The following is a 19457-nucleotide window of genomic DNA, read 5'->3' on the forward strand; positions in this document are numbered from 1 at the left end:
TTTCAAAAATCCACAACATTTGCATATGGTCTGAAGCAGACACTTTTCAGGGACTCTGCCCGGTATAGGATCAGAACCAGGTACTACCAATGATCTCTGCTCTAGTAAGTACTGAGACTATTAGCAATCTCTTTCTGCAGACATCCTGAATCAGAGTTACAGACTGTATACAGCATTGGGCTACAGGTGCATTTTGGATTAGAACTGGGGACTGCCTGGAATCAGAGACAGTCTTTTCTAAAGTAAATCAACATTTACAAAGCAAAAGGATTCAGGACCATTCGGTTTCTCATGTGGGAGGGGCCGCTACTTGGTCTTGCGCAACACATTTATGAATACAGCATAAACACGTTTTTTTAATAGATGATATAGCCTTATCGACTTGGGTTTTGAATGCCGCCTTGCTCCGCGATGTAACTGAGTGATTTTGGAGCAGGAGGCTTGCTAAATTAAACTTGAGGTCTCCAAATACCTTCTTAATAACCGTTGCCCAAAACAAAGAAGCTCCGTGCATATTTTTGCCACACTTTCAGCGGGTTCGTACCCTCGGCATTGAGATCTGGTAATTTAGCCTGTTGCGCTGCAAATATAGAAATATCACCTCTCGCTGAGCAAAAGCCCAATATCTCATTAGAAAGGAAAATAGCAGAGAAGAGGAGTACAAACGCTGTCAGTTGTGACGAGGAGGGACAGGAAACCTCCGGAGGCCTGTATATCTTATAGGAAAGATTGTACACTGACAGGCTGTATAAATAATGCCAGGGCTCGGAAGCAGCATTGGGCTGGAAATGAACGAGTAATGAGACTGCCAAGTATGGTTTTTACATGAAAGTAGAATATGGTGAGAGTCCGAACGACGTCAAGTTTTCGTAAAGCGCATGCCTCGGAATATTGGCTCCTACCCCCAATACAGAGGCAAGTTGCAATAAAAAATGTATTTTTAAAAAAAACAGCGCGTGTTTGAACACCCGCGCTGCTCTTGCCAAATCTATGTAACACTAATGAAATGACGAGTTAACCTGACAAGTCAAACAACTTTCATCACGCTAATATTCGAAACTAGTGTTTAACTCGCTGGCATTTTACCACCTTGATTCAACTTTCCACAGACCAAGATAGTAGTTGGTACCAATAAATAGCATTGGAAACAAACGGCCACCATTGACCTGGCTTCTCCAAAAGTGAATGTGGGCATGGCCGGCTGAATGTAAGCAAAGCACCTCTTCGTGCTTGAGCTAGGAAAAACTAAACAAGCTCAATCCTACTAAAAAATAGCCCAAATTACGTCAACATCGAAAAATTGCTAAAACCCTAAACGTATAAACTATGAAGAAGGAGGCGTGGCGAAACACGTACCCCCAATACAACTGTGTAATTAGGAGGAGGTCGGAGGGAGGAAAACTACATTTGAATGAAATCAGCTATGGTGCCAAAACTACAAATAGAGCAGGAAACCAAGAAAAAAGTAGTCCCCAGAGAACAGACAAAGACCTGTAGTGTGATGAGACAGTACTTAGTCCCTGCTGCATGGGAGGAACAGAGGAGAGAAAGGAGGGACAAAGAGGCAGGACTGACCACTGGCAAACAAGGATTTTTGAAGGACACTGAAGCAAACAAATCAAGAGATGGGGGATGGCTTTAACCCAACATACGAAATTACAATAGGTCTTGAATGCTTGACCTAAAAATGACTTTGTAGTGCACAGGACCCTGCCCTCTTAGCCCTGTCTCCAGACATACAACAGGGAGCACCCGGCTCTCTGTGTGGGGACAGGCACAGCCCTATTCAGGTGCAAGTGTCAGCTCCTCCCACCACTCTAGCTCAAGAAGGTTCATCAGCCTTGTGATGGGCCATCAGGTTATGCAGGGCACATCTCAGCTCCATTTGCATGTGACTGTCTAGACTGAATTCACAAAGCCCAACTGTCATTCAAATCAGACATGTATTCCAGGGAAAGGCAGAGGCACAGAATGGTAAAAGTACGAAAATGCTAGCTGTTGCAAGGTGAAATTATGATATGGCTGGTGGCCCTTATCATGTAATGCTAACACAATACACAAAAGTGGACCTTGGATTCACCCTTAGCAGCCCTAGCTTGGTTCTGGAAGAGTGGCACTGAGCAGTCAGGTGTACTTAGAGGAACATGTGTTAGTCATTTCACAGCACCAGCATTGACAACAAGTGACACGACTCAAAAAGAAACCTTGAAACCAATGTATAAAAGTAGATTGTATTTTTATATAAATATGTCCACCAAAATGAACTTGATATGTGGTAGATAAGCAGAGTTATTGATTTTAAAGTATTAATGTTAAATGCAATGAAAGCTGTCAAATGTTCACCATTAAAGTCAATGTGAGAAAATACATGTTAGCAAAATGATAGTTGCAGGGTGAGTTTAAATGAACCCTCTTGCAGTTAAGGCTGTGCGGGCCGTAGACCAAGACTCAACAGTCACTTCTTCGTTACCTTGCCCAGGGAGTCCGGGTGCAGAGGTTACTTGGCTGTCCTTGGTGCTGACAGGAACTGCGGGAGCTGCAAAAAATGCAGCACTTGGCAAAACTACACTTTACGATGAAGTTCTACTCTACTCTTGAGAACTAGAGTCCTTTAGGGTCCCAGGACCCGGGTGGACAAGCTGGATTTCCTCTGCCTTGCTCACCAGCTTAGGGTGCAAAGATAGCTGGCAACTGGCAATCACCGGGGGCTGGTCGCGCCAAAGATGCTTTGCCACACACTTGATAACACTAACTTCAGGATGCAGGAACACAGCAGCACGGTCGTTGTCGACATCAGTCACTGTCGCTGTGAGTTGCTCGAGGGCTGGAGTTGTCACTCAAGGGGTCGATCACCCGACTGGCAATCACCAAACCTTAGCGGGGGCAAATGTAGTTTTCAGATACCCGGTGGCTGGAGGTCGACAGGAGTGGACTATGGCTCGAAACTTGATGTGAGCTTGACTTCCATTCCAGACTTTCAGGACACCACTTCTCTTCGGGCTCACTCTTGACAGGGTGTGAAAAAGCATGGAGTTTGATATAAAACATGACACAACTTGGTTGTTCCATAATGGAGCTGGCTATCTAGAGTTTCCTCGTGAGAAAGACTAATTGCCGAAACGCGTCTGATGCTTGTTTTAATTTCTGTCCCTCTAACATTGGCAATACATTTATTTTGTAATCCACTACCAGGAGTGCCGTTCTGTTATATAATAGTACTGTAGGTTTGGACTATGTATATATATATATTCAGTGAAAAAACCATAGGTTTCACACATGTTATAGTTAGCTGGACATTTTACTGATAAAAACCAATGAAATTCCCCCGTTATAGTTAGTGCAGGCAACTATAACTCACGCGACCGCAATCCTCTGCTGATGCTAATACTGTATTTAGACACTTATTTGCCCATGTCTTCTTCCATTAAATTTTAGCTATACATATATTACAAATATTTTTTTTTCATAAAGACACATATGTCATCAGCAGAGGATTGCGGTCGCGTGAGTTATAGTTGCCTGCACTAACTATAACGGGGGAATTTCATTGGTTTTTTATCAGTAAAATGTCCAGCTAACTATAACATGTGTGAAACCTATGGTTTTTTCACTGAATTTGCAAGGTTTTTTAAATGCTAATTCCTAACTATAACGTGTGTGAAACCTATGGTTTTTTCAGTGAATTTGTACGGTTTTTTAAATGCTAAGTTACTTTACGCCATTCGTGGCGTGCGCGCCCACTTAACGCAGTTCGTTCCGTGCGCTCACGGTGCGCTTTGCGCACCGTGCGCGCACAGTGAGCACTTTACGCAGTTAGTGCCGTGCACGCATGGTGGGCACGCGGTGCGCGTAGCGCACCGCGTGCCCACGTTACGCTAGATGGGCCATGTACGCACGATGCGCTTCGCGCACCGTGCGCACATGGAGGACATATGATGCGCTTCGTTGTGAAAGGTAATATTTTAATTTTACGGTAAGCGTAATCGGCGAAATTATCGAAAAAATTAAAATTCCGTTTTTGGCCTTGGGGGATCTTTGGGGACTCCCTCAACATGGCTAGGTGCTTAGGAGCTGTCTAAACAGCCCCTTTACATGTTTTTGGCCTTTGTTTTTTAACCCCCTCTCAGAGTGCGAGAGAGAAAATGGCGGCCGCCACTTCCTGGTTTCCACCGATTCGAATGTTTACTAAGATCTAACAGCCAATCAGATTCGCGCTCGCGCACGGCACCGTACGCGTACGGTAAGCTTACCGTAAGCGCACCGTAAGCTGCCACAGATATATATATTGATTTAAATGCTATTTTCTCAGGAACTACTGAACAGATTTACACCAGACCTACAAAAGGCACTTCCTTGACCTGAGGACTACCTCTCTGCCAAATTTCAAGTAACTCTGTTCAGCCGTTCGGGCTGTAGCTGTGTCTAAAGGTCCTATGGAAAAATGCATGGGAAAAACGCGTTTTGGGACCCCCCTTTTTTCTCAGCCCCCGCTTGACGAATCCCCCCGAGACTTTCAGGGTAGGAGCAGAGCGTAGCGCCCCATTAGTTTTGAAAATTTCGCGAGGATTCGTCGACTGGCGCCAAAGTTATTCTAAATAGAATGTTGCGGTTTTCCTATGGAAACAGGGTCCTAACTATAACTACCTACCGGCGACCGCCAGTAGGTAATATATATATATATATATATATATACATATATATACATACATACATACATACATATATATATATATATTTATATATATATTATATATATATATAGTATTCCAATCCTGACGGCGGCGAACAGAGAGGCACTGACTCCGTGAACTGATGACAATAAAGAAGTTTTAATCCATATAGCGACCTAGACACGTTTCAGCGGCGTACCGCCTTGATCACTACATCAGGTTCATACATATTCACTGTGTTATATGCACTGTTCACACAGGGTTGTCACAGCAACCGTCAGCCTTGAAATAGACATAGAAGTCTCCTATGACTATTTGCACATGACAATGCATTTTTCTCATAATGTGAAAGACAATTAAAACAGAAATAATCAGGTTTATTGTTAATGTGTCTTAACATTATCTGCACAACAATGCTTCAAAAGAAGATAAGTGAAAAAGCAGAAAGTGAAATTTAAAACACTAGTGACATCATCCCTGTTAACAAGTATTGACATAGAAGAAATAACATTGCCTCTATCACCTCTAGACTATGGAAGCAAGATAGAAGGAGGTCGGGGGAGCGTGCGTGCAAGCTAAGTTGCGTGCTACGAAAAATGATTATTATATGTAAATATATAAACCTATGAAATGGCAGCTATGTGCGTGCGCATACCTGGTTATTCGTATATCAAGAATTATCGAATGATTGGATGTGCATGTGATACTGTAGGTTTGCGGAAAGATTAAGGCTACGTGCCTCCTGCACAGCCCTATAGCCCCAGTGGGCTTAGGATAATCAAGATTGCTGCTCATGTGACTGGAGATTCATTGCACTACAGTCTGGTGGATGGACGCTGTGTAAAGAGGATGGAACAAATGTCACATGTAGAGAGGCCTCTTCGTGAGTGAGAACTGGTGAAAAAATAAGCATAAGGGTAAAATAAAAGTGAATGTGACCTAACGTTACAGAGTCTGACCTCGAACGGGACAAGCAGAAAAAAAAAAATTACAGATGCACACTTAAGGCCTCATCCGCATTCATTCCATTAGGGATTTAGGAATTAAAGAGGATGATGTAGCGTGATTCCAGCCTTCTAAGGGCCAACTGTCTGTTGCCTCCCCTGGGGTTTCTTGGAACGGTGTCGACCACAAAGAAGGATAAATCCTGCGCCTTACCACTATGGGATGTTTTGATGTGCCTTGCCACAGGGGAGGTAGAGTCATTGTTGCAGATGGCCCTAAGATGTTGCAAAATGTGGACGTACACTGGGTGGATGGTACTACCCACGTACACTTTGCCGCATGTGCAGTACATGACATAGACTGAAAAGTCAGATTTACAGGTATAGCTGCATCTGATTACATAAGGGGACTGTCGGAAGGGCATCTGGACCTTTCTGGTGTTGACACCATGTTTGCACGCCTTGCAATTCACGCATTAGTGGAAAACCTTGAGTGCTATAAGCCAGGTGCAACCTTCAGTCACAGTTGGCGCACTGCTGACTAATTCCTGTCGCATAGATTTGGCTCTCCTAAAAGTGATTTGCTGTGTTTTGCTGCAAATGGGGCCTATGACAGGGTCATTGCGTACATTGTTCCATTGCCTGTGTATTATTCGGCGCACATTAGCATGGTATGCATTAAATCCTGTGATTTGACTGGGAATGTCAATTTTTTTAGGGTTGTTCTCGTTCTCAGTTTTATTCACTTTCTTAATGAGAGGATCCTTCCTTGATATTTTTGCTGTTTTGGTTCTGGCTTTCGCGAGTGTGTCTGGGCTGTAACCCCTGCGTTCTAGTCTATTGCAGAGATCACTAGTTGATTGTTCTAGGCCTTTAGCGGTGCTACAGTTTCGTTTCATGCGCAAACATTCTGCGTATGTGTTAGAACCTCTGCGTCAAGAGATTGACAATTTATTGAAGTAAGGGATAATTGAGCCGATTGAAGCCTCCGAATTGTTGGCTCCGATTGTGATTGCCCCAAAGGATGGTAAAAAGATTCGTCTCTGTATTGACTTGCGCGATCTCAACAAAAACATTTGGGTGGATAGAGAACCGTTGCCAAACATATCTGAAACGATGGTTTCAACAAGCTAGACTGTCTCTCACTCCAGTAAACAATGAAAAAGGACTAAACCTGGATATAAACACTACAAAAGGACTAAAAGTATAGAAACAAAGGATTTCTATTTAGGATTCTTTGGCATAGCAGAAATTAAAGAAATACAGAACAGTATGGTATGCTTTCTTTTAATGTGGTCGGATGGAAACTGTGCGTGTGGAGTATCGCGTTAGCTGCTGACGGTTTTCTAAACGTTCTTGACTGCAGTTTGCCATTCTCTACAAAGATTTCGAGGTCTAGAAAATGTATGTGACTAGTGTTACATGTGAAAGTGAGATTAAGTGAGTTGAGATTAATTTCTCTAGAGAAGGTTATAGCATTTTCTAAGGACCCTTTCCACAGGATAAAGATGTCGTCTATATACCTAACGTATAGGACCACATTTTCTGCAAAACTGTCACCTTGAGTTTTCATGAACACTTGCTCCTCCCACGAGCCCATATGCAAATTAGCATAGCTGGGGGCGAAGCAAGTACCCATGACTGTGTCCTGCAGCTGTTTGTAGGTTAATTTGTCAAATATAAACACATATTATCCAAACACATTTCTGTCATTAGCACTAGCATCATGGTATGTTGAAACAAATGCATAGGTCGTTTGCCTAGATAGTAACTTAGGGCATTGAGCCCATCCTTATGTCTGATGCTAGTGTAGAGTGTGCTCACATCTAATGTCATCAACAAGTAGTCACTCTCACAAGCCACATCATACATTTTTGTTAAAAAGTCCCCCGTGTCCTTTATGTATGCTGGTATGGTACATACAATTGGCTGTAGGAAGTGATCTATAAACCTCGAAGCATTCTCAAATAGTCCTCCTATTGCTGCGACAATTGGTCTTCCCGGGGGTTCCAATGGATTCTTGTGTATTTTGGGAATTAAATACAACTGTGGTATTACTGGGTAGTCTGTTTTTAGAAACTCAAATTCTTGTTTAGATAGTAATCCCATGCTCATTTCCATTCATACAAAGCCTTGTGGAACTTCTCTTTGATTCCCACAATGGTGTTTGGACTTACTCGGCTGTAGCAATCTCTTTTCTGCAGTTGATTTTGCGCTTCTTTGTTGTATTGTTCAAGTGGCCAAAGGACGACATTTCCGCCTTTGTCCGACCAGCGGACAACTATGTTTGCTTGTTTTTGTCAATTAGTTCATTGTACTTGGGCATGTTATTGCGATTGGTACTGCTTTTGTACGCTAAATCCTTCAGATCTTTTATTACGTTCTCTGCAAAGATGTCCAGCCCGTCTTTTGGCATCATCGCTATGAACACAGATCTGGGTTTAAAAGGCGTTTGTTCTGTGCTATATATGTCTAAGCCTGCTGATATAGCGAATTCAGTAGTTGTTTCTTGGTCTACTGTTTCTTCCATGTTGTCTAAATTCTAAAGTAGAGCCATGTCTCCCACAGTGAGAGCGCTACTGTCGTCGTCATTATGACCAGTGTCAGTACTCCGTTTGGCAGTATGAAAAAAATTCTTTTGAAGTTTAAGCTTTCTAACAAACTGAAAAAGGTCCACTCTAGTATGGGCATAGTCAAAGTTATTTTTAGCACAGAACGTGAGGCCTAGCGAGAGGATTTTTTCTTCATCAATTGTGAGGTTCATATTGGTGAGGTTAATGACTGTGTTTGAAAAGTCTGTGTTAGTATTCATCGTCGTTTGTTTCTTCTGTATTGCCGTTTGTTCTTGTTTCGTGTGTCTTTTTCCTCAGCGTCTGTCTTTTCTTCTCCTGTTTTTTGATTTCTGGGGGTATAGTTGCTTTCTGGTCTGGGCGGTCGTGGCAGAATGCTCATTAGCCTCTCTATATATAAAATATATGACCTACTGGCAGTTGCCAGTAGGCAGTTATAGTTGGGCAAAACCCCGTAAAAGTTGAGATAGCCTATGAAGCCTATTGTCAGAAACAGTTAGCATTCTAGGTCGAACCAACAGTGATAACTATCTTGCGCAGGTACCACCATTAACAAAACAAAGGGGGACTGCGCAATCATTAATCATGTTTAGGGTTGATACAACGAAAAAAAAATTCTGGTCCTGATGAAGCGCCAGGGATCAATTTGACCACTTCTAGGCACGAAACATGTCGACCTTTTAATTACTAGGGGCCATTATTACCCCATTCGTAACAACAACCTACAAGTTTTTTTTACTCTGACAGGGGAACCAACATATTTAAGACGTTTGGGATATCCCCTAGCAAGTTTTAATATTTATCTTATTCTCAACTTTCACAACCCCACTAAGAACACACTCTCACACTCATCAAACAGCGAAATAAAAAGATCTCCGCTAAAGTGACCCTTGGAGAGACCTGTAGGGCATTGCAGCACCGGTCCAATGAGGAGCACCGCCCAATGATGAAGCATGACATCCCTTGGGATGTGTGAGGGCAACAAGAGACCTACCTTGTGACTGTCTCTTGTTGAGTAGCATAGTACCTAGATACCCACCTTTTCTTTCTTTTCTTTTCTTCTTTTGACAGACACCAACTGTGTCTTATCAGGGACAGTAGTCCCATTTTTGGATTGATACAGTTATAATTAGGACCTAGCGTCCATAGGAAAGGGTTTTTTGATTTGCCAATAACTTTTGCGCCGTTTGAAAAATCCTTGCGAAGTTTTCAAAACTAATGGGCCTCTCACTTCAGTTGCTGTGTTCAAAGTTTCGGGGTGATCCGTTAAACAGGGGCTGAGAAAAAGGGGAGGTCCCAAAACACATTTTTTTCCATGTTATTTTCTATAGGAAACTTTAGACACGGCTACAACCTGAACTGCAGAACGTAATTACACCAAATTTGGCTGAAAGGTAGCTCTTGGTACGGAAAGCACTCTTGTTGTGAAATGGTATAAATTCGTTCAGTAGTTCCTGAGAAATTCAAAGATTTCTCAGATATACAATTGTGGCCGTGGTGGATCCACGAACCCTCCCGATCTTGTGCCTGAGATCTGATTGGCTGCCAACACTTCAAAGCAGGAAGTGCTGGCAGCCATCTTGTGACTCGGTTGAACCGAGTCACGAGCAAAAACATTTTTAAAAAAAGAAGAAAATGGAGCAGGGTAGAAACACCCAGACCCCTTAGCCTTCTCAGGGAGTCCCACAGGGACCCCCCAGGGCTAAAAAAAAGCTTTTTTTCTAAATTATCAGTGGGATTTACGGTGGATCCATGCTTTGCTTACTTTAGGCCACCGGGTGGGCCAGGTGAAATTGAAATTAAAAATAAAGATGGTGGGGCCCCGCAGGCCCAGTGACTGCCACTTCCCTAGGGCTAATTGTTTGAAGTGCGGGGGGACATGCAGCCCCCCTGCAGCCCCAGGGACCGCCACCTACCCAGGGCTATATTGAAATAAGATGCATGGGGTACTCCTGCCCCCCACTGCCCCAGGAACCACCAGCTTCCCGGGGCTATTTTCCAAATGGGAGGGGGGCCGTGCGCCCCCCCCTTCTGGTGCCGTAAATGCCCCTGGGGACTGCCACCCTCCAGGGCCAGCTCCAGCAATGCCCCGGGGTGCCCACCCCTGGGACATTGTAGTTTGCTATGGGATGGCGGGAGCACTGCTCCCGCCATCTCATAGCAAACAGTGTGCTCCAGTTTGAACAAGCAAGAGCATTTTGGTCTCACTTGTTCAAATCGGAGCACACTTTTCTTTTTACACCCAGGGAGGTGCATGTCAGCAGCTCCCTGGGTGTAAAAAGCAATGCCGACTCCCGCAGGAGCCGGCCGGGACCGCAGGGGCTTCAGGCTCACCAACGGTCCCCAACCAGCTGGCCATGCCCTGGGGAGGATGTACCTGAGGCCCCCCTCCTTTTAAAAGAAAAAAAAAGAAATGGCCAGGCCCCGGGAGATGGGATTCCCGGGGCCAAAATCAGCCTGCGAAGGGGGGACTCACGGCCCCACTCCCCTTTTAATATCATAACTTAATAAAGGCCTAGCCCCAGGGATGGGGTCTCTGGGCAGAAATGAGCAGCACGGCCCCTCTCCAGTTTTATTTTATTCAAATTTAAACAAATGGGTCATGCCCTGGGCAATGGTGTCCCCAGGGCCCAAAAGGGTCAAGGGAAGGGGGGCCACGCAGGCCCTCTTCCTTACAAGAAAAAAAATCAAAAGCTGACAACTCGTTGGAGGCCCCACCCCCTCTAGTACTCTGCAAACGCGCCTCCTGGCATGCTCTTGGTTGGGGGATGAAGTTACCTTTGCTCCTAAGGGTCCTTAGGGGCCAACTAGCCCACTTGTTTCCTCCAATAAGCCTCACCCAGTGGGATTGCTGAGAGGTGGTAGCAGGCCAAGCCCCTTTTTCCACTATTCTGCAAACAAGCCTCTTGGAGCACTGCTGATGGCGGGTTGAGGTCCCCTTGCCTACTGAGGGTCTCAGGACTAAATTGAACTTCATTTGCCATGCAGCAGTGCCCCAGGAGGTGCGTTTGCAGAATGGTGGAGAGAGGGGGCGTAACTTCTGACCTCCTCTCAACATTCCAGGGACTTACTGGAGGTATAAGGAAGGCTAGATGGCCCCCAAGGACCCTCAAGAGTCAAGGGGACTTCATCCCCCAAATAGTAGTGCGCCATGAGCTGCATTTGCAGAGTGGAGTACAAAGAGGGTGTAGCTACTGAAAACCCCTCAGCAAACCCACTGTGTGGGACTTGCTGGAGGTAACAGGAGGGGTAGTTGGCCCCCAAGGAACCTCAATGGACAAGGGGACTTCATCCCCCTACTAGTAGTGCATCAGGAGGTGCGTTTGCAGAGTGGTGGAGAAAGGAGGCCTGGCCTGGCCTGCTATCAGATCTCAGCACTCCTGCTGCATGGGACATACTGGAGGTGCTAGGAGGGGTATTTGGTCCCCAACTACCCCTCTTGTTATCTCCAGTAAGTCCCACAAAGCAGGATTTAGAGGTCATGTCCCCTTTCTCCACCACTGTGCAAACGTGCCTCCTGGTGCACTACTAGTTGAGGGATAAAGTCCCCTTGGCTCCGGAGGGACCTTGGGGGCCAAGAAGCTCTCCTGGGACCTCCTGTAAGTCCTACGCAGTGGAATTCCTGAGAGCTGGTCGGAGGCCCAGCCCCCTTTCTCCATCATTGTGCAAACTTGACTGCTAGTTAAACAAGCATTGGCATAGCCAATAGGTCTTGCTTTTGAGACCTTATAAGTGTTTAGTTATGTAGCACAATATCCTTGGTGCAACAACATCAACTGTTGCATGGCTAAACACTTATAAGGTCCCAAAGGCGAGACCTATTGGCTATGCCAATGCTTGTTGCTCCATGTAATTAAAAAGATAATCATATTGGAGGGCAGATGGTCTCTTGCACCCCTGTGCTACTGACCCTGCTGTGGCACCAACAGGATCCCCCCGATTACTGGGAATAAGGAACGATGCTTGTAAAGGTGCATCAATGTCATGCAGCTGCTAAAATAATAATTGTGCCTAAAGCACTACAATGGAAAGTAAGGGTTGCTACTAAACAATCGGTATTGCGGTGATTATAAGTCTGCAGCTGTTTTCGTAAGCACAAACAAGATGCAAGGTGGCTGAGTACACGTGGTCTGAGGGCTTCTAGGTGGTGTGGAGTGTCTCAGTGTTTCAAAGGCAAGAAAGTAGCCTAAAATACCATTTTCTAATTTACAAGTCGATGGTCCAGAAGTAAGTCTGCCATGGAAGTGAGACTCCCTCACATGATATTGGTAATTGGGCGATGCAGTGCACTGATCTTTTGGAAGCAAGTACCCAAAACAGGAAAGAGGGTTTGTTCATGTTTCCATATGTGTGTGTGAAACTGTTCTCACGTACTTATGTACAGTTTGACAGGATACAACACGCTCCTTGCTGCTATGGAAAAATGTTTGACGTGCTCTTGTGCTATGTAGATGATCTATAAATACCCATAAAAATAAAATGAAAAATCCTTGGAGAAGATGTTTAGAGAGCTGAGAAGCAGTTCTTCAGAAAGGGGTTGTAACGTGTTTTTAAAAATGACTTAGAATCAACAATGCAGCCAAAACAAAACAAGCATTGGCCGCGCGGCAGTAATAGTAACGCCGCACGGCCGTGAAAGTGAAAGTCATCGCGATCGCGGTGAAAGCGAAAGTGATAGTGATGATGCGCTAAAGCACTCGAGGGATGCGCGCGCAGCAGCACGCGTGAGCGCAAGCTGGTGGCCGCTTTGGTAGCACTTCGAAAAGCCGCTACTAAATGTCTCGCCAGAGCAGCGCATGCGCTGGCTCAGGCAAGACCTAAAAACCTTAGAAATTCGCTGCATTTCTATGGTTTTGTATGAGTAAAATTTGGCCCTAACTATAACGTCCCTGTAACCTTTGTTTTTTTAGTGCATAGATATATAGAACTGTCGGAACATGTCGGACAAGCCGACATGGAAAGTCTGTCGGAAAGTGACATCTTTATCCTGACGACAGAGCCAAGGCTGGCTCTACCGTCATTATGGGATTATGGGCACTTCCTACGCTCCTACGGGCTCCTTGAGCCCCTCAGAAGTGCAGCGGAATCCCCCCACGGGGTTCCCTCTGACCGCTGACATCATAATACTGCGGTCTGAGGGAAACCATTGATGTCGGGCAGAAAACCTTCGACAAGCTATCGGATGGCTTTCCGCCCAACATCAAAATTGGGCCCTTACTGTTTTACTGCTAAACATATATGACTCACTAACAATAACGTGCGTAAATTGGGTTTCAGCACGTATGTACCATTTGTTCATCACACAAGTAAACTTATTTTTTTGTTTTGATATTATTAAAATCTTCGTTTCTATCACACTTCAGATTATCAAGCAATGTACGATCCTTGCTGCTGATATAGTTTGAAATATAGGTATATTTCATTTGTAACTATTCAAATTGTGTTGTGTATTAGAAAGCTGCAGCCTTTCCTGTCACGCTCCCTGCACCCCTGCAAGATTGTCACTTGGTTCACATTACAAATCTCCCTCACCTAGCAGGCAGAGAATGGAAAAGTAAACACCAGTCTCCATGTTAGAATAAACAGCGGTTTGCAGGAGGCTTTGCCTGACATTTGACACCTGTCTTTGAACGGGAAGCATGCAACAAGACAAAAACACAATTTAGCAGCCTCTTTCTTGCTCATTCTTCTCCGACCTGCAAAAGGTTATTTTAGGGGTGCACCAGCATCTCTCACGCCCCTACTTCCAGGGCCCGTGGAGAGGGGATGACATAAATCGGAATAACAGTAGAGGAGGCTGCAAGGATGGAGGAGATGTCGTAGGCGAAGATCCTTGGGGCGCTTTCCCCTTCAGCCTGACATTATTGTGTACTATAAGAATTCGGGAATATCCTGAGCTGACGGGAATCAGTTTCTGAAACTGATTACTATTGGCCATTGAGGTCCCTAAATCACAGGGAAAGGTCTAATCTGAAGGCCATGAGGATTATTTTGCAACAAAAAAAGCCATAGTACCTGCAAACCAATCTTGATGTCAGGTAATTAAAATGATATGTTTCAGCATTGCCAGACCTGTCTCGTGCCTCTGCCGAGGAGGCAGTGTGCAGTCAATTACCAGCGAGCACCATCCGCTCTGACAGTCAGAACCACTTAACTATTCAAGAAAGTTAAAACAGGAAGCCGTTCCCATGGCGGAGGCTGCAGCACGAAGATGTGTGATCCTCATCGGATGACGTACTATTGCTGTCACGGCATGGCTGCATTATTTATGGAGGTGGCGTGCTTCCTCTTTGTGGAGGGAAGATGAGGGAAAACGGGACTAGTGAGGAGCCCTGTATGCGTGGATGTGCTGTGCCCGCCGAAAGCTGGCTTCCGGCACATCACTTGGACTAGGCAATGAGCAAATGTGTAATTATAAATATCAATAACTTGTATTTACAGAGATGTGATCTAATGTGGAGAAAAGTGGGAATGGAAAATTCACCCCAAAATAATTGCTTTTGCTTTAGCACCCTCTGAAGGTCCAAATTTACTATTTGGTGGCCATCAATTAATTGAATCAGTTGCCCAAACTATAAAGGATGTTACATGACTATGTATGGCAGAGTCACTTGAGTAAAAACCATCATTAGTAGACAGTGAGTTTAATATTAGGGGGTGGGTGTAATTCTCGCAATTCCGTGTAGTGTAAAACTACCTAAACATTCAGTGAGATTACGCAAAATTACGCAAGAAGAGTAATTTTGCATTTAGTACTATGGGGCATATTATCAAGCCAGGCGATAAAATTATCGCTGCTTTAGCGGCAGAAACCTGCCGCTAAAACGGCGATAATGGGCTTGATAATATGCTCTATGGAATTCCAATTGAAGCCTATGTTAAATGTGAAGGACGTCTAACATGGGCTTCAATTGGAATTCGATAGAGCATATTATCAAGCCCATTATCGCCGTTTTAGCGGCAGTTTTCTGCCGCTAAAATGGCGATAATTTGAACGCCTGGTTTGCTAATATGCCCCTATGTTCGTAGTGCAAGATGCCCCTAGAATCTAAGGGGCATATTATCAAGAAACGGCGTTAAAATTATCGCCTCTTAAGCGGCAGAAAACTGCCGTTAAAGTGGCGATAATGGCCTTGATAATATGCCCTTGAGAATTCCCATAGAAGCCCTTGTTCTGGTGTCAACATGGGCTTCTATGGGAATTCTCACGGGCATATTATCAAGCCCATTATCGCCGCTTTAGCGGCAGTTTTCTGCCACTAAAACGGCGATAATTTTAACGCCGTGCTTGATAATATGCCCCATAAATGGATAAAGGGTGTGCATGTTGCTCTGAGAAATAGCACTAAATGGGACAGAAAATTGATAGGTCTTGCTAATTGTACTTTCGGATTAGGATTTCCCCCTGAAATTACTCCCGGCACACAGCGCTAGTTTCTTAGCACAAAATGTGCCTTTGTTTCCAAAATGAATGTCAGGATGCATTTTCCCTCAAGAAAATAGAGCTGAATGCAAAACAACAGGAACAGCAGCTCAAGCAGCTGCTGCAGGTGCTCAATTCATTGTTTCTGGGCGAATTTCCCCCCAAATTACTTTTAATTACGCGAGCAGGTGAAATTGCATAATTATTGGAAATTTCTCATCAAAGAGTAACACGGTATTAGTGAAATTAATCCAATTACTTTGGCGTAATTAAATTTACTCTGAGATTTATTTACTATCCCTGGCGTGTAACTGAGTCAACACGTATGAGTACTGCCATTGTACCGCCATTCTGGGGGTCCATTACCTGTGCTCACAGTGAGTGGTGGAAAATCTACTTCTTATACATGCTTAGGCAGATTTCTTCACTAGGAGAAGGGGTACCCCAATTTAAATATAGGGAGAGCAGTAGGGGACAAAGTCAATAACTCGAACAGAAGTAATGCTCTACCTGTTTAGATAAAGATGGATCAAATAAATCTCACTAATAACTCACCCACAATTGGTCGTCAACGGCCACACCATTGGGAAGAGAGCACACAAACAGGTATAAATTGTGATTAAAGATACTATTTTTCTTTATTCTTTTTGTTTAATAATTTTGTTGATAAGTATACAAAAAACACATGTGCTCAGAATAAGCAAAAAGACAGATTTTTTGAAAGGATATATGCAAAAAATCAAAATGGGCCCCCATGGGGGTGTTAAATGGTAGCGGCAGTTTCAGTCGATAACCTTTCAAGTATTGCCCGGCGGTAATCGTCTCTTATACCATTCGATGTTAAACCAATAAAGAGGCAGGCGCCGGAGACTGGAAGGCAGGAAACAAAGTTTTATTCCGTCGGAGCAGAACACATCAGATCAGACAGCAAGGTATCGTCACGAGGTGCTCTAACTGCATCTCTGAGACCTGGTCTCTTATACACACGTTTATGACTTTATTGCAGGGTTATCATACATGGCACATTCTTGAGATCACTTTGATGTATGAAAGAACATCCTCGGAATCCCCACTTCGAGCTCGTTCCCACACATATCTACAGTGGAAGTCCCCACCTCACCCGCAGTAGGAGATGGCTATCACATAGCAGGATATTCCGCCAATTCCCGGCGGTGTGTGTGACCGGTCGGGTCTCAGGGGGTGGGGGGCCTTGATCTACTGTAATCCCTTTGATGTGGGGTGTTTCCCTTACAGTAGGGGCAATAAACTGCATCCGCAGGGCTAGGTGATGGCCTGGGATCGGTTCGGACAATGGGGCGCAGAGGAAGGGGGTTATCAAAGAGATGCATGACCATGTATGGGATGTCGGTCAGGCGTGGGATGCGGTTTCATGGTAGGGTCGCGCAGAAGGAGAGGGTTTATGGCCCGTGTATGAGAGAGCGGGGGTGGCTGGCGCGCGGGGGATGCTTGCAGCGCCAGGGGGACACGCTGGCGATCGGCAATGTGCGGGGAGAGAGAGTGGGGTGCCTAAAATGGCGGCCGTGCGTTCGCTGCGCGTGGCGCTGGGGAGAGGCAAGATGGCGCAGATAATGTTCAGTTACAAGCTAAATTTCCACAGTCCTCCCTTTTAACATATCTGGCCAGCTTGTTTAGTTCGGATCTATCCCCATAATACTACGAACTTCCACCTCATACAGAGCTTTCATTCGTTCCGCTTCAAAGTTCAAAGTCTTAGGGCAGATGCAGTTCGTAAAAAGCGAACATAAAGGTGGCAGACACTGAATCCCCAAGCAACATCCACATAGTATCACAATCGGTATTAGGATAAATGAAAACAGCCTCCATCCCCAACTTTTAATAGTGTCCCAAAACCAGCTCCCAAGTGACCATCCTTCTTGCTCCTGATGAACCTCTGCGGAAAATCTGTGGAGGTGTTCAATTGCTTTGTAGACTGAGGGTGAGTTATCCGGTACGTAGGTACAACAGCTGGACCCAATGATGCGGCATGCTCCTCCACGATCAGCCAGAACCACATCTAGAACGAGGCGGTTCTGAAGAGCCACCAGGCGGACGGTCTGAAGCTCGGCGGTGTTGTTGGCGAGGGCGCCAGCCGTATTGTTCATTGCTGTTTCGACTGCCTGGGTTAAGTGGCGGATGGCACGGCTGTTTGCCATTGGACCCCAGAGGGGAACAAGTCCCTTTACTGCATCCAGGAACTGTGCTCCGGTGGAGTCGGCTTGTACAATGTCTTTGGCATGTTTCTGTCGGTGATGGTTTGCTGGAGCCACATATGTCGGGGGAAGGACAAAAGCGATGTAGCAGGTGCCTCCCCAACCTTTCGGAAGCCAGGTGTAGGCCTTAGTACCACAGACGAAGTACATATTTGGGGAGGTAACAAAGGAGGGTGGATCAATTGAGTCCAATGTTCGGGTGATGAGGCAGGAGCTGTGGCCCACCAGCTGCGTCCCCAGGCCTTCGAGGCACACAAGTCCAGTGATGTTGATGACGGATAGGGCCACTGTTAGTGTGGCGGCCGTCCGTTTCCGGAGGTAAGAGAAGGTAGGTCTGGCTGGGTTGTTGAACACCTGCATTTCAACTCGTTCTTTGGCAGGGATGTCCATGTGAAAGGAAGTGTTTGACCTCAGAGGACAGAAGGGAGCAGACGTTTTTCCAGTTTTGTTCAGCCAGAACCCATGGTAGAAGTGTGACACCGTTTTGCCGGAAGTGGCATTATCCTTGTAGCTTTCTTGCAGGAGGATTAGCCAAGCGAGGCAGGAGCCATGGACAGAAAAAGGTGAAGGGATGAAAGGGATAGAGTGTCCGGTGGCATGTGGTAGCAATCCACAGATCCAGCAATTAGTGGCATTGGCGGCAAGATTGTGTTGGTGGAGCAACTGTACAAAGGAGTTATTCCAGAACTCCTTACACCTTTCTCGGAGTTGGGGTGAAAGTGAGATCAGATGGTGTTCTTTCATGGTGGTAGGTTGAACGGTGGTCAGCAATGTCCTATGAGCAGGTGCGCTCTCCTCTATGATCCAGAAGGTGACCACGAGGAGAAGGCAAAAGAGAAGGGTAATGAAAAGTGCAATAGTCTTCGAGCTGTGCATTTTGTCAGTCTTTGGATTTTTGTAGTGGATCTTCGGACGTCCGGTTGCTTCCATCATCTTCATGTCGGGTGCTTCCATCACCTTCAAGGGACTCGGTAGCGGGCAGAGCCACAGACTTTGTTTAGTTTCTCTCCTGGTGGCCTTTGAGGTGACTAGGCAACCGCTCTGAGATTTCAACTTAGTTTGTGGTCTGCTTAGCCGAAGTTCCCTCCTTTCGTCGTAGGTTATACCCTTCCTTGGATGGCACAGTGGGATCGGGATATTTCATTAATTCAAGTGTCTCTGCATCCGGGCAGCGGCTCAGGGATGGTCGGTCTTTGTCCAGAAGTTCCTCTTGGGCGGTGATGTTGTCCGTGGTCGTCAGGGTCGATGATACCTTCTTGCAGTGGTGTGCATGCAGCCAATTGCGCTTCCCCTCCACTCGAAGAGCTGTTCGGGTGGTGATCAGGACTTGCAGGGGGCCCGTCCACCGGGGCTCCAGACTCTTGGTGCGCTGGAAGTTACGCACTAAGACAAAGTCGCCGGGTTGGATGTCGTGCCCGGGGCCCCTGGAAACATCGGGAATGGCTTGCAGCACCTGCTGATGAATAACAGACAACGTTTTAGTCAGGTTATACAAATAGTCGGACATGAGGACGTCCGGGACGTCGTGGATGGATGTTGGCTTTGGTGCAGTCCAAAGGTTCATGGGCCGCCCGAAGACGACCTCGTAGGGGGTTAAGTGGTGTTTGGTGGGGGTGGAA

This window comes from Triturus cristatus, chromosome 7 (assembly GCF_964204655.1).
Source record: "Triturus cristatus chromosome 7, aTriCri1.1, whole genome shotgun sequence".
NCBI lineage: Eukaryota > Metazoa > Chordata > Amphibia > Caudata > Salamandridae > Triturus > Triturus cristatus.